This window comes from Haliaeetus leucocephalus, unplaced genomic scaffold (assembly GCF_000737465.1).
Source record: "Haliaeetus leucocephalus isolate CR32 unplaced genomic scaffold, Haliaeetus_leucocephalus-4.0 Scaffold473, whole genome shotgun sequence".
In the NCBI taxonomy this organism is placed as follows: Eukaryota; Metazoa; Chordata; class Aves; order Accipitriformes; family Accipitridae; genus Haliaeetus; species Haliaeetus leucocephalus.
In genome coordinates this window covers 6,297,813-6,311,228 of record NW_010972909.1, presented here as the reverse complement: position 1 = coordinate 6,311,228, position 13,416 = coordinate 6,297,813, and positions in this window count along the sequence as shown.

Genomic DNA, 13,416 nt, shown 5'->3' with positions numbered 1-13,416 from the left:
TCTTTTCTACCTCTGTAAGGCTTGATCCTGTAAACTGCCGAGTGCCTCAATTTCTCAACGTGAGTTGAAGGTGTTAAATACCAGGTTTTTAAAGTTCTGGACACCTACTGTTCCTACTGCTGTAGATGGGAGCTGTAAGTTCAGGATCCTTTGAGAGTCACCACTTTCTGACCTTGCAGGATTATGGCCTTTCAAATGATGAGGCTGAGAGAAGTGTCAGTTGACTTAACATGAGCTTTCTGTACAAATCTGTAATTTGTGCCATCTTGGTATTAATTGGCAGCTTTGTGTCTCTATTATAAAGTTCTTCTCATTTCAAATCCTAATTTTGGAAGGTATGTAGAGGCATTGGGGATTGGTCATATTCTATTTGTGGCAGAAGTGGCACGTTTTAACTATTTTTTGCATGATTGGACGAGATAAACAGCACTGTAATGTTTGGTATACAAATGTTTAATCCAATGTGAAAAAGAATTACACTAGTTTAAAGCAAACGTGCATCGACTTGTATTTGTTAGTGTTTTAGTCTTTTTGAGAGAGATCTGCAATGTTAATGTTCCTTTTTCTTTAATACATGCTAGTCCAACACTCCCTTCTCTATGCCTGCATCTTTAACAGTGGCCAAAGTGAAAACACTGCAGACGTATTTGTTAAGACAACACTGAGTTAAAGCCTGTACATTGGTGGGGTGGTGGGTTTTTCTGGGTTTTTTTTGTTTGTTTGTTTGTTTTTATTTTTTGCTTTTTTGGGGGGGGAAACGGGGTAAGGTATGGAGGATGGAAAAGTTGGTTAAAAGTGATTAAATATCTAGAGGTACTTTATGCTAAAGCTGCAGTTCATACAATACTTACCAGGCTTACTTTTTCCCCACTGAACATAAAAGCTGATGTTGGCAGAAATCCAAAGAGTATAACTGGGGAGAAATACTCAATTCTTAGCTTTGGGAAACATGCAGCAGATTTAAAGAAGAAAAATAAAAAAAAAAAAAAGAAAAAAAAGAAGGAAAAAAAAAAAGAGAGCTCAGCCAGAATTAAAAAAAATAAAATATATAACCTAGGTCCACAAACAATTAAAAAATTAATCCTGGACCCTTATGTGTGTGTGGTGTGAGTGCACACACTTTTGTGTGTTTGTGTGTGCGCATTTGCTTTGCTTTATTTCTTTTTGGGTTTTGGCTGTTTAGCTCCTAATTTTTTTCCAGGCTGCCTGATTTTCCTTCGTCCTTCTGGCTGTGCATTTTCTCATTAGCCTTGAGCTGTTTTGGAAAACAGATAACCAAAACAGATACTGAGTCCATTTTTCAGTCCCTATCTTCCCCCTTCTTTTCCTCCTCCTCCTTCTCCTCCCTCCCTTTTCATTCCTTTCTCATTCTCTGGGTTCATAAAGCCCTGGAATTATAGATATATATATATATATAAAAAGATAAGCCTCTTTTTTTAAAAACAAAAAGTAAAACGTTTACAATTGAAAAATAATCTTGTGAAAATAGGGTTTGTTTGGAGGGGGGTTGTGTGTGTGCAATGCTGCTGTTTTCTGGATACTTTAATGGAGCATGTCCCATGTACCCTCTGAAGCTCTGCACTGCCCACCTCTGTGGCCCTTCCTCACCTCTCTGCTGCTCTGCTGTTTTATCTTCACTTGGACCTTAAACACAACTCACGGACACTATGCAGAGAGTCTTCAAGAGGCAATAAACAGAACAGTATTAACCTGCTTTATGGAGGTTTGATCATGCTTCTTTGTACAGTTTGGTTTTTTTATTTTAAAAGGAATGTAATAAAATGGCTTTTTTTTGTAGAATTAAATATTATTATTAAAATCAAGTGAAAGGTTGACTGTTGGTGTTAAGCAGGAGAGTGGACCACCTGGTCCAGCAACAAAAGGAGCTTCAGCAGTAAAGGTATTTTCAAATCTTTCTTCCTGAGCCTTCAAGCGCACAGGTTGTACCTGAAGAATATAAAGGTCTTTAACTTCCATGAAGAGTTGCAGAACCACAGAACATGAAAGAAACCTAATTTGATAGTCACTGAGCAGTAAACTGTCTCTTCCAGAGGCTTTTCTCCCCTTGCTTGTTTAAGGGGAATTTGGGTGGTGGTGTGGTTTGGGGTTTTATTTGGGTGGGTTTTTTTTTTTCTTTCTGTTCGTTTGGGTTTTTCTTTTTGTTTTTTTTTACTGGTAGGTGCCTGCACTCTTTGAGAGGCTGATAGTGTCAATCCTTCCCTTTTCAGCTGTGGCACACGTTGAGCACATGTGGAATAACAGCAGGGAGTAAACATGTGCTAGTTGGTATAGTGGGACCTCTGTATTTCTATCACAGGAAATATCTTTTAGAGGAAAGAGCTAGTAACTGAAAATTCTGGACTGATTTTTAAGTCTCCATAGTACTTTGTGGCTCACAGGAGCTTTACATTTCTATCACCCTTTCAGAATGTCCAGGTTACACCTCATCAGCGGTAAAATGTGTGACGTAAACATCAGATTTTTTGAAAGACAAACAGTGGATTGAGAGATATACAGTTTGGCTCCTTTGGCATAAGATGCTCCTCTGTGATTGGTACTTCCATTTGTAGTTTGGAGATAAAGTCTATGCATGGTGTTCAGGGAGGGAGACAGGATTTGAAACATCATGTGCGTTTGTTTGCACACTGGGTATTGATATTGCATGAAAACCTCGGTTGAGGGTTCACTGGTACAAATGGGCACACTTGTCTCATGTATTTAGTCCCTACTTATGCATTGCTCCTGAAGTAGTGAAACGTATAGAATGGGCTGGGGGTGCGAGGGGAGTGTCTTGTTTTTACTTAAAGGAAAAAAAAGCCAACAAATCTAACCTGTGGCAACCGGGCAGTGTTTCTCATTGAAGGTGAACTTTACAGACATCAGCTTTATACACTGTATTTCCTTCAGTTCTGTATGGTGAAAAACACATGCTAAACTTTCATACAGTTGCACTACCACTACCTCCGTATGTAGGTTTGGAAGCATGTGCTGAAAAAATGGTCAATGTAGTGCTGGATTACAATAGTACTAATACAGCTGATGGTGATAAAGCTATTTTTGTATATTTTAATGTTTGAAAGAGCCAGTTAGAAACTCTTGTTTGCAAGAATAAGTCTCCTAAACTACACCTGATGAAATTTTGTTCTTTGTAACACAGCAGATTTTTTTTCTGTTCAACTTGCCATGTTTATGATGTTGATGTCTTGCTATGTCAATGTACGGATTGTATCTCAAGCCTTGTATTTAATGCTTTAATGTGTTTTATAAAATCTTTTCTTGAAATGTTACAACACCTCATCTGTAACACAATGTCAATGCTTGGTGCATATGTGGACTGTTAACATTTTTGTTCTGAGCTGATGGTCACTCTTGGAGCATTTTCTCCCACTTCGTGTGCTATCTTTCATGTGTGATACTTACTCAGGAAATAACCCCTGGAACATCTGTGTATGTCAGACACAAAGGAGATACTCCTTCAGATATTCTACTGGACTTCAAAAACCAACAAATGAAATGAGTGACGTTTGCTAAATCTTTTCTCCCCCTTGTTGCAAAAATCTGTCAGTTAAATACATAAGGGACCTTAAGGGCTTAGAGAGACTTTGAAAACAAATCGCGTGTACAGTATCTTTCTCATGGCTGACTCTTTTTGAGAAGGTTTATGGGCTTTATGGCTGGTGTGAGACACACGACCCACTCCTGTTCTCTCTATGGAATAGTAGGTGCTCGGACAGGTAACTTCTGTTGTTACTGTCTTTTTTCATTTTTAATTTTTTCACTGTTCTAGGAATTGTTTTAAACTGAACACTGCAGGATTTATAACCAGATGTTTGCTGCCTTTTCCTTTGTTTTATTTCTTTAAATCTTTCTTAACCTTTGAGGGTGACTTTTGGAGCATTCTGATGATGGATCTTGGCCTGCTGTTGGAAGCCTCCAAGCCTCTCATATTTCCAATTTGAGTTGCAAAGTTTTTTGTTTTGTTTATTTGTTTAAACCAATGACACAAATGCGATGCGTGGATTTTGGGTGGGATTTGTTGTTGCTCTATTTTGTGTGACTTATTCTCCCTTTTTTTACAGAAATGTGTTCTAACAGTTCACACTTTGTTACTGTTCTTTGCAAAACTTTTCAGGAGCCAAAAAAGTCAAACAATCCAGAGAAAACCTTCCCTTCTCCCCTTTCCGATGGCGAGAGTGAGAACTTATGAAAAGTCCTTGAGAATGTTCCTTCCTAAACTTTTCCCCCCAGTAATGCAAGCGGGTAAAATGGTAAACGCAGCAGTTTGGTGACATCCAAAACCGACCTGTTGTCAGGTAAATTGACTCTTTTCTGCTTATACTGTAACCTTCATAAGTTTGCTAACTTGTTTGCCTTCCTTTCTTCCCATCAGTTCATTTTGGTGAGACTTCTTGAATGATTTCTTTAACAGTGGTATTTAGAGAAAATCCTACTTTCTTCTTTATTTCCCCTCCTTATACATGTTGACCTTTTAAGAAAACTGTCATTGTCCTTTGCTTTACTCAGGTGAGACAAAAATGAGTCCCCTCATGTAAGTATATGAGGGATAGTTTTGTAATACATTAATTCCTTAATACCTCTTCCTTATCACTTCAAGGTAGTTTGCCTTCGAGTGTACTATTTTAGCTTAGGTTTTTGAAAGATATGATGCTTTCCAGTTGCCAAGTGAACATAAAATATAACTGCATCAATTAGGAGTTGATAGGTATGAAAAACTACTACTAAGAATATTAAATTAAATCTATTAAGATTCAACTGAGCAGGATCCTGTAAAGAGGACAGATGGGAAAATATGTGTGCTAAACAAAAAGACTGTGGGGCTGATTATTTCTGTCTGTGGAGGATGGGGTGACATGTTTTATGTTGCCCTTGTTGCTATATCTAAGTACTTGTACACTTTATCCTTCTCTGGTAACTCCCTCCCTTAATCTCAAACCACTTAAAAGTGCTGGGAACTTAATATTTTTTTACTTTGTCTAAGGAGGAGAATCTGTATTTTAGTCAGAGGTAAATATCAGACAAGTGGAATAGCATTCAAAGTGGAAGAATAGGAGCCTACAGACAGGCTTCCAAGTTTCCTGATGCAGTATTTTATTTCCTGTGACACCTGTAAAGAATTAGCACTTGTTTCAGACTTTTTTCTGTGTACATTAATAACTCTTCTATGTCAGCATAAAATAGTCTACTGTTCATATTCTCAATTTATATTTTCCTGAAACACAGCAAATTTATCAGCAATACCATAAATTGCAGCTTCAAATTAAGGTGGGAGGGGATAATTTTAGAGCCAAATTTTGCTCTCAATTACACTGAGATAAACCTGGAATCGCTCTGTGAAAGTCAGTGGAGTGATATCCAATTTGACTGGTATAATTGAGTGTATAATTTGTGTCTTTAATTTTACTTGCAAGATAATTTTACAGACCTGTTATACTTATGTTTCCAATGCTTTTTCCTTTCAGACACACCCACTTCTTGCGTCTCAGCACTGGGCAGGCCTATTCCTTTATTTGTGTATATTTTTGTGCATCAGCTGCTATAGGACACGGGTGTAACGCTTTCAGGCATGTGGTTGGGTGTCTTTTTGGGTGAAAGATTTGTGGGTTTGTAATAGTGTCTAAAAAAAAAAGAATTTCATTTCCTCAAATTTGTTGAACAAATTCATGTTGGCTCACAGTTTTGCATCTCTGACCTGATTTTATATATATTACATGAAGATTTTCTTGAAAGAAAGACAATGCTAGTTCTTTGCAGTGTCTGCAAATTATCTTTGGTGAGGAGAGTTGATCAAAATTTACTGCATTCTGCAGAAGTCAATGTCTTAATATTTAATGTTGCTGGAAAGGTGGTTTTTTTACAGATCATGCTCCTTCCTCTTTACGGAATGGCTTTCAAATCCTTGTATTGATCTTGGTTGTGCCCAGTGCTTTGCCTAGCGTATGGGGAAACGTTGTAGAACTTGAATAAGCCATGACATCTTAGACAAAGGATGATGATTATGTGCGTGCTGAACAAGAACTTCTTCTGTATGCCCTTCTGCTGCAACAGAGTAATAAAACTGGTAGGTGGCAGCAGCAGCAGAAGAAACTCATGTGACTGTGACCTGACAAACCTCCAGTACGGGGAGAAATGGATTGCAAAATATTAACTGAAGTAAGGGGGACGGAGGAGAGAGGCAGAGTCCCTGAACTGTCTCTTTGAATGGTGAGTCTAATTTACAGAATTCTAACCATCAAAAGACTAGCTGTAGTACAGTAGACACATTGATCTATCTGATTTGGTGTTTGCTTTCCTGATGTCCTAATTCTGATCTTTGATTCAACATTCCAGTTTCCCCACTGCCTCTATAAGGCACAGTATATGCCTTAAAAATTAACCTTCACCAAAATTGCCATATCTTAAGAGTACTGGAAAACAAGACTGGAAGGAATTTATCTAGTCCATCCATTTCTCTGCCCCACAGAAGATCAGTCAGTTATGCCATTGGTGACATGTTTGTTTTAACCTGGTTTAAAAACCAAGGAATAAATGAGGAAGATTCTGCAGTCTTTACCTATGGAATTTTATTTTATGAAGGTAAAAAGCATCCTTACTGTCAGCCAGTGGTCAGCCTCATAGGCTGAGAGCCCATCTGCTTTTTTTGCTACTTCCTTTTTTGCCCATTTGCTGTTTAATCCTACTTTTGGGGTCATTCTCTTATGTACTTCTTGTACATATAGGTCTCTTCTTGAAATGTTCTTCAGTATTTTATTATAGTGCTACTTGGTGATAATCATAAATTTAACATTTCACATCAAATGTTGGTTCCTTTGAATCTAAAGCCTGGTACCACTTTCAGTGTGAAGAACTTCTATCCTAGTATTGTCAGCGTGCATTCTTTTTGTGCAAGGAGCATAGTTTACAAATACATGTAACAAGCAACCAGCTTCATGCTGTAATGACACTTTCAGAACTCAGAATTTTCACATGGTATATGGTGGTTACTTGAGATTTAGGGACAACAGCAGGGATTCACCTATAACAAATAAATAGGTTTGCCATTAAGTCTAAATCGTATCCTTAAATCATCTAATTTTGTCTGGCAGGGCACAATGGTGCACACTTAGTCAAATGAATCTAGATGAATTTTTAAAAAATCTGGTGTGAAGTTTCCTATCTATAAAAAGCCTCTTTGAGACTTTCCTCTCTGTTTCTGAATCCTGGCCTTTTTTTGATTCGTTTAAGTAGTCATATGAGTAAATCCAAACTGGTAAGTACAGAAGATAAATTGCTTCTTAGGTTCATACCAGTCATTAGCCCATTACAATATAATGAAAAGAATTTAAGGACAACTTACTAATTGAGATGCTCAAATATCTTTACATAACACTTAAGAAAAATATGTTTCTACATAATGTTAAAGGATTTTTACGTAAGGGGGAGATAAGATATTGACAGAGGAACAAAGTAAAAGTACAAAATGTTCTCAGGCACCCAAATGCTATCAGTCCCAAACCTGGAAATTTAAGTAAAAACTCTAAACCAGGAAAAGCTGAAACCCAGATCTGTTATTCTCTTCTGTGAATTTTATGTAGACACTAATTACATTGTAGTGGTATTCATAGAGCGCCATATAGATGAAATGATAGATCCCGTAGAAACACCATGATAGTAAAGGACAGTGTTCTTTATGGAGATTTCATGTATCTCAAGGTAGAAAAAATGTTCAAAGAACCAACAGCTACAATTCTTTTTCAAAATTGGAAACACAAAGTATATAATGTTTCTGACTTAATGGCTAACAGCTTGTACTTTCAACCACCTCTTCAGTTATCTAGACCCGTGGTCTCTAAAATTTTTTGATTGCACATCTCTATCAGTAAAAAACATTTTGAGCATGCACCCCAATGTATGTTTATTTATAAGTTATATACATGTACTACTATGTACATTATAAAACATACACAAAACCAGAAATTAAAAAAAGATGAGATAAAGATGAAATGAACGTTATTTTAAACATTTATTTCATTGTATTTATTAATGGTGCAAAAAAAAATTTTCTTCCTGAAGTCCTACTGATTGTCTTGCATAACCCCCTGGGGAACGTGCACTCTGCTTTGGAGAGCACTGATTTAGACATTATTAAAGAATTACAGTTGCACAGGTGATTAGTATGTTCCATCATAACAATATCTCCATTTTAAGTAAGTCTCCTACCAGAGATTAAAATGCTGACCTCTAGTAGGATGACTTTTCTTTCTGAAAAGAAAGTAAAAAGGAAAGAACAGCTGGATATGGAAGCACTGGTGAATGGTCTGGCATATGGGAAGTTTGAAACTGGATCAATTGAAAATGCAGAGAAACGTGTCCAAGTGGATTGGGGAAGAAAACCTGTGGTCAGAATATGTACAAATATGCAGAACACAGCAGTAGTTTTTGTACTTTCATAAGTCTTTCTAGTTCACTTACAGCTAAGTATTAGTTGATAAATTTTAAATTCTGTTTCCTGTAGTTATCTGGGGTAGTCACACTAAAATCAGGAACAATGCTTATATTATGGGAATAAAGCTGGATCTGAGTTTTTGACATTCAGGCCACTAAATAGTCTCCAGTGCGCATTAGGTGCCACTTAGGACTATGGACACCTGGTGCGCTTTTCTCAGTAGCTTCTCACTTTTCGTACAGCCTTTAAAAGTATTACGTGGACCACAGGCTGGAAATCCCAGAACTGAGTTACTGCAAAGTGAAAGGAGATCAAATGTGCAAAGTGAAAAATATTTTGGATGGAGATTTGAAGAGAGTTTTGTTAAATACAACGATGAGCAAAGTCTACATACGAGATGAAGCTCCTGGAGAGTTTTTTTAAAATCCAGTCAGACTGGAGATGTGAAAGAGGGAAAGTGAATTCTGGTAGTAGAGGCAAAGGAGTCTGAAGCATATGTCAGTCTCTCAGCAGAGAGGGAGATGAGGCAGTAAAACAGCTTTTGCTTATCTTGAGCATTCCCAGAGTTTTGTTGCAAGGAGGAATCTCACCAGACTTTCTATACATAATACATGCTAGTCTTTGGGGACTGCATATCAGGGAGGAGAGCTGAAAGTCAATATAGAGCTGTTGATACGGAAACTAGCTGTAGCACTTGCCTACTAGAATGGATAGTCATGTGGATTAAAAAAGTTACTGCACTGAGTTTAGATGACAGTAATACTTGGGAGGAATGGTGGTCATCTGGCCCTGAACGTGGGCTTATTTGCCCAGATACAGCTGTAACCTTTGACTTCTCAGCATAGTAAGGGATAGAGGCATAGAAATGTCTGTAAGCCTTTTGAATGAGCAAGGGGACCTTTCTAGGTGACTTAGTCTCAGCTGTTCAGGAAAGATTTTTTGGGTGTAAAACAAGCAGGAATTTAGAGTACTCTCCTAGATCCTCCATGTTTTCATAAGTGGCTGTCAATACAAAAGGTTATTTTTTTTTCCTACTAGATGTGACATAGCAAAGCATCCTGTCCTCTGTAACTTCAATGTGGTAGAGATTTGGAGAAGGCAGAATATTTTCCATTCTTACCATAGACTTCCACAGGCAGGCAAGGGGTGGTATGTATGTGAAAGGAGGAATGGATAGGTTCCTCATGCTGACTGAAAGCAGATTATGGATTAGGCTGATGGAAAAGTTAACGTTTACATTGTATTGTACTCAGGCAAGGCATTTTCAAGGTATTTCTGCATCCCCCTTTTGTTCCATTTAGAAAGAGTAGAAGTGTTACTAGAATATACAGAGTCTGCATAGTAATATGTCAGCGTGTTAAGCTCTGCCAAGTGTGTGTGGGGGAAGGGCTTATAAAAGATTTATGTGAATTTCTGTGTGTCTGCTAAGTCTACTTTTTTATTTGGAGGCAATTTGCTATATGTAACTGCACATAGTACTCTGTCTTAGTGTAATAGGTCTTTTTTTTTGTTTGTTTGGAAGGAAGGAAATGCGTTTGGGGAGTTAATATGTCATTCTGTTGTCCATTTCTATAGGAAGCAGAACAGTTAAGAGGAAGCGGTCAAAATGCATAGGAACTACATGGCTAGGTATATCCAAAATCTGGTGTCAGTTGTGTACTCATTGGTGTTGCCTGGTGGAAGTCTTTTTGGTCTATCTTCTAATAAGAGGAGACAAAGAAACATCTAAGAAAGGACTTTGAAAGTGTTGTGTACATTGAATTACATCTTCTGTTGCCATTTCTGTTTGCTTTCAGCACTCTTTGATGTGCTTCTGTACACGTATCTTATTAAAAAAGTATTGGCTGCTGAAATGTCTCTAGTGTGTAGGGCTGAGGTCAGTCAAACGGGAATAGGCATGGAATGCTCTCTAATGAGAACGGTCAGCGGTGCTAATCTGGGCCTTGACCGCATGAGGACAGAGTGTTAAAGTCTAACATAGATTTTGCTGGTCTGTATGTTTTTATTGCAGTATATGCAGTAGTAGCAGAAGTCTTTGTCAAATAGTATCCTGTGTAGCTGTCACTAGAAAGTGCAGTTGCTTTTGATCAACAGTGAAATTTTAAATTTCCCTTATCTAATGCTTTGCTTTTTCCCAAGTATAGGTACTGTATTATGTTAATCTGTGGTTTAATGTAATATAGTATATACAGTTTTCCAAATCAGGACTGAATTTTTGCCTTAGAAAAATTGCAATATAATTGAGGTATTTTAATACAGGAATGGAAAAGAAATGGAGTTTTATTAGAGGTAATTGGATTTTTTTTTCAATAAAGTATTGTAATCAGAAAAAATGATTTATCACATTAATAAATTTTTAGATATATATATTAATTTACAGAATTTATTGGGATGATCCCTCTTGTACAAAATAGCATTTGTTGTTAGAGAGGGAGGCAAAATCCATATTATACTAGCCAGTAACCCACTTGTTGCTACCTCTTTGGCCAGTCAGGCATTTTTTCTGTGCAGATTTCCTGTTTATGGTGGAAGCAGTGATACTACTGATCTTCCTTGATGCTTAGTTTATTTGTGTCGTAATATATTTTGGGGAGAAAGGAGCTGGAGAGGTGACAACTGTACACAGTGTTACATGGAGTAAACAGGAAGGTGCAGTGAAGCAGAGAGAGAAGACTAAGCAATAGCTGTATACACAGGTATCCTTTCAACTCTGTTTTAGAATCATAGAACCATTTAGGTTGGAAAAGACCTTCAAGATCATCGAGTCCAACCATCATCCATGCCCACTAAACCATGTTCTTGAGTCTTATCAATGTAGTGGGAGGCCAGGAGTCAAGATGACTGTTTATACCATGATGAGGAATGGGAATGTCACATTGACTGTTTGTAGAACTAAATATTTCATAACTGGTGTTTACAAGAAGTGTGATTTGCCCAAGCGTGTGTGTACAGTTTCTCTTCCTCACTACTACTGTGCAAAGCACTGTCTGCTAGTATTTATTATTCTCTGGATTCTGTGTGTTCAGTGGTATTGTGTATTAAGCCTGAAACTTGTATAGTATTTTGTTAGTTTCAGGAGGAAGCTTGGTATGCTTGTGTGTATATTTTCCCATCCATCTAACAAACACAAGGCCAAAAGAAACAACACAAATGTTATGGTTACTCTCCCCACCCATCTTTACAACTGTGTATGGGAGGAGTAGCACAAAATGTAATGTGATGTAAGAATGCTTGTCCATGCCCAAATGGAAATGTTTGTTTACCGCATAGCAAATACTGAAGCTTTGTCAGTGAGAGAACTAGGCAGAAAGAGGCTGCAGTTTGACTTTGCTAAACTTTTACACAATTTTTCCTCCACATGAAATATTTCCACAGGAATGTAATGCTTGTGAAAGATGCTGGATCAACAGTTGCAGAGATTGAACTCTTCTACCCACAGGAAAGGTAACAGGAACTAGATTTTACCTTTAGAACACAGCCTTCGCTGAACCGCACTCCTTGACCTGGAAAGGCCTTTTCCAAGGTCAGAAGAGGAGTTTGGTACCCATGGCTCAGTCCTTGGTGCATCTGTAATGCAGCTATCAAGGAAGCCAGATAGATGCCAGTTACAGAGATCTTTTTTTATGATGTCTGCTTGAATTTCTGATATTAATATTCTGGCTAAAAAGACTAACTTCTTCAATGGTTTGTTTCTCTAGGTTTTTCTACACCAGCAGGAGGTCTTCTGTCTTATGGGGACACTTATCTCTTGATATGCCCCCTTCACAATGAAAGGAAGAAAGGATGGACCAGCAGCATTGTGGAATGGGGTGATGTCCACATTTGGGGTTAACAGTCGTAATGAACACTGTCCTACTAACATGGAGAACTGAATAAAAGAGTTGAATTCTGATTCAAAAGAGTGTGAGGTTCTTTTTGGTATATTCTGCACCAACTCCATTTTCTTGAGGTGCTGGTTAGCTTCAGAAATATGTTGATCTTGCAGCTTTGATACAGTTAAGCCAGAAGGTAAAACCTGTTGGATATTCTTCATCATATTAGCCTTTTTTTTCCCCTCCAGTAATTTCATTCCTAATAGTTCTAGAATGTTGTGTATTTATATGAATAATCTTCCTGAATGCCTTGGAAACCCCAGTATCAGGCCTTTGGTTTTATCAGTCATGTTACGAGTTCACCTAAGTCACTCAGAATACAAGTTTCTTGAGTTTTGAAAGGAAAATCATACTATACTGATAGCTTTCGTGACTGCTAAAGAGAAACAGAACTGCAACTTTGTTAACCTATCGGAGATTCTTTAACTATTAGATAATGTGCCTTTGGATTTTGAGGCCACAGTGGCAGGGCTTGTTACAGACATGGTCATGTAAATTCTTACTGTATATTGTTTCTGAAGAGAGCTAATCTTTAAGACCATAGGTTATAGATCTTGCACATACCTCTTTTGGTTTGTTGTTAGCGAAGCACTGTAAAGTGTTAGACATATACTGATGGTATTTCTGTAATGTGCCTACTTGAAATTTGTATTACAAAAGTGAAGCAAAAAAAGAAAGCAAGTTACTGAGTTGGTACGTTATCGGTAAACACCTCTTATTCTTGACAAGGTAAATGCTCAGTTTCTCTGTAATCTTCTCCTTCTGTCCTTGGGATCTTGGCTAAATCTTTCAGGGAGCTGTGATGATACATTATAAAGCTTGACCAAATTGATTTTTAAAACAAATAATTGGTGAAATTGGAAAACAGGAGTCAAATATAAAATCTTTACCTAATTGGTAATTGCAAGAGGGAGCATAAGGAAATAAAAGAGTAGTATCCCCTTGGACTTCAAATCTTGAACATATTTTTAAGTTAGATTGCATGACACAAGGCTGAAAGCTAGCACAGTTTGGGTAAAATTAGTATAATATACTTTGTGCAGAAAGTGCCCTTAGATTAGAAGATGAATGAAGGAATTGGTGTCAAGGTGCTCTTTAGGC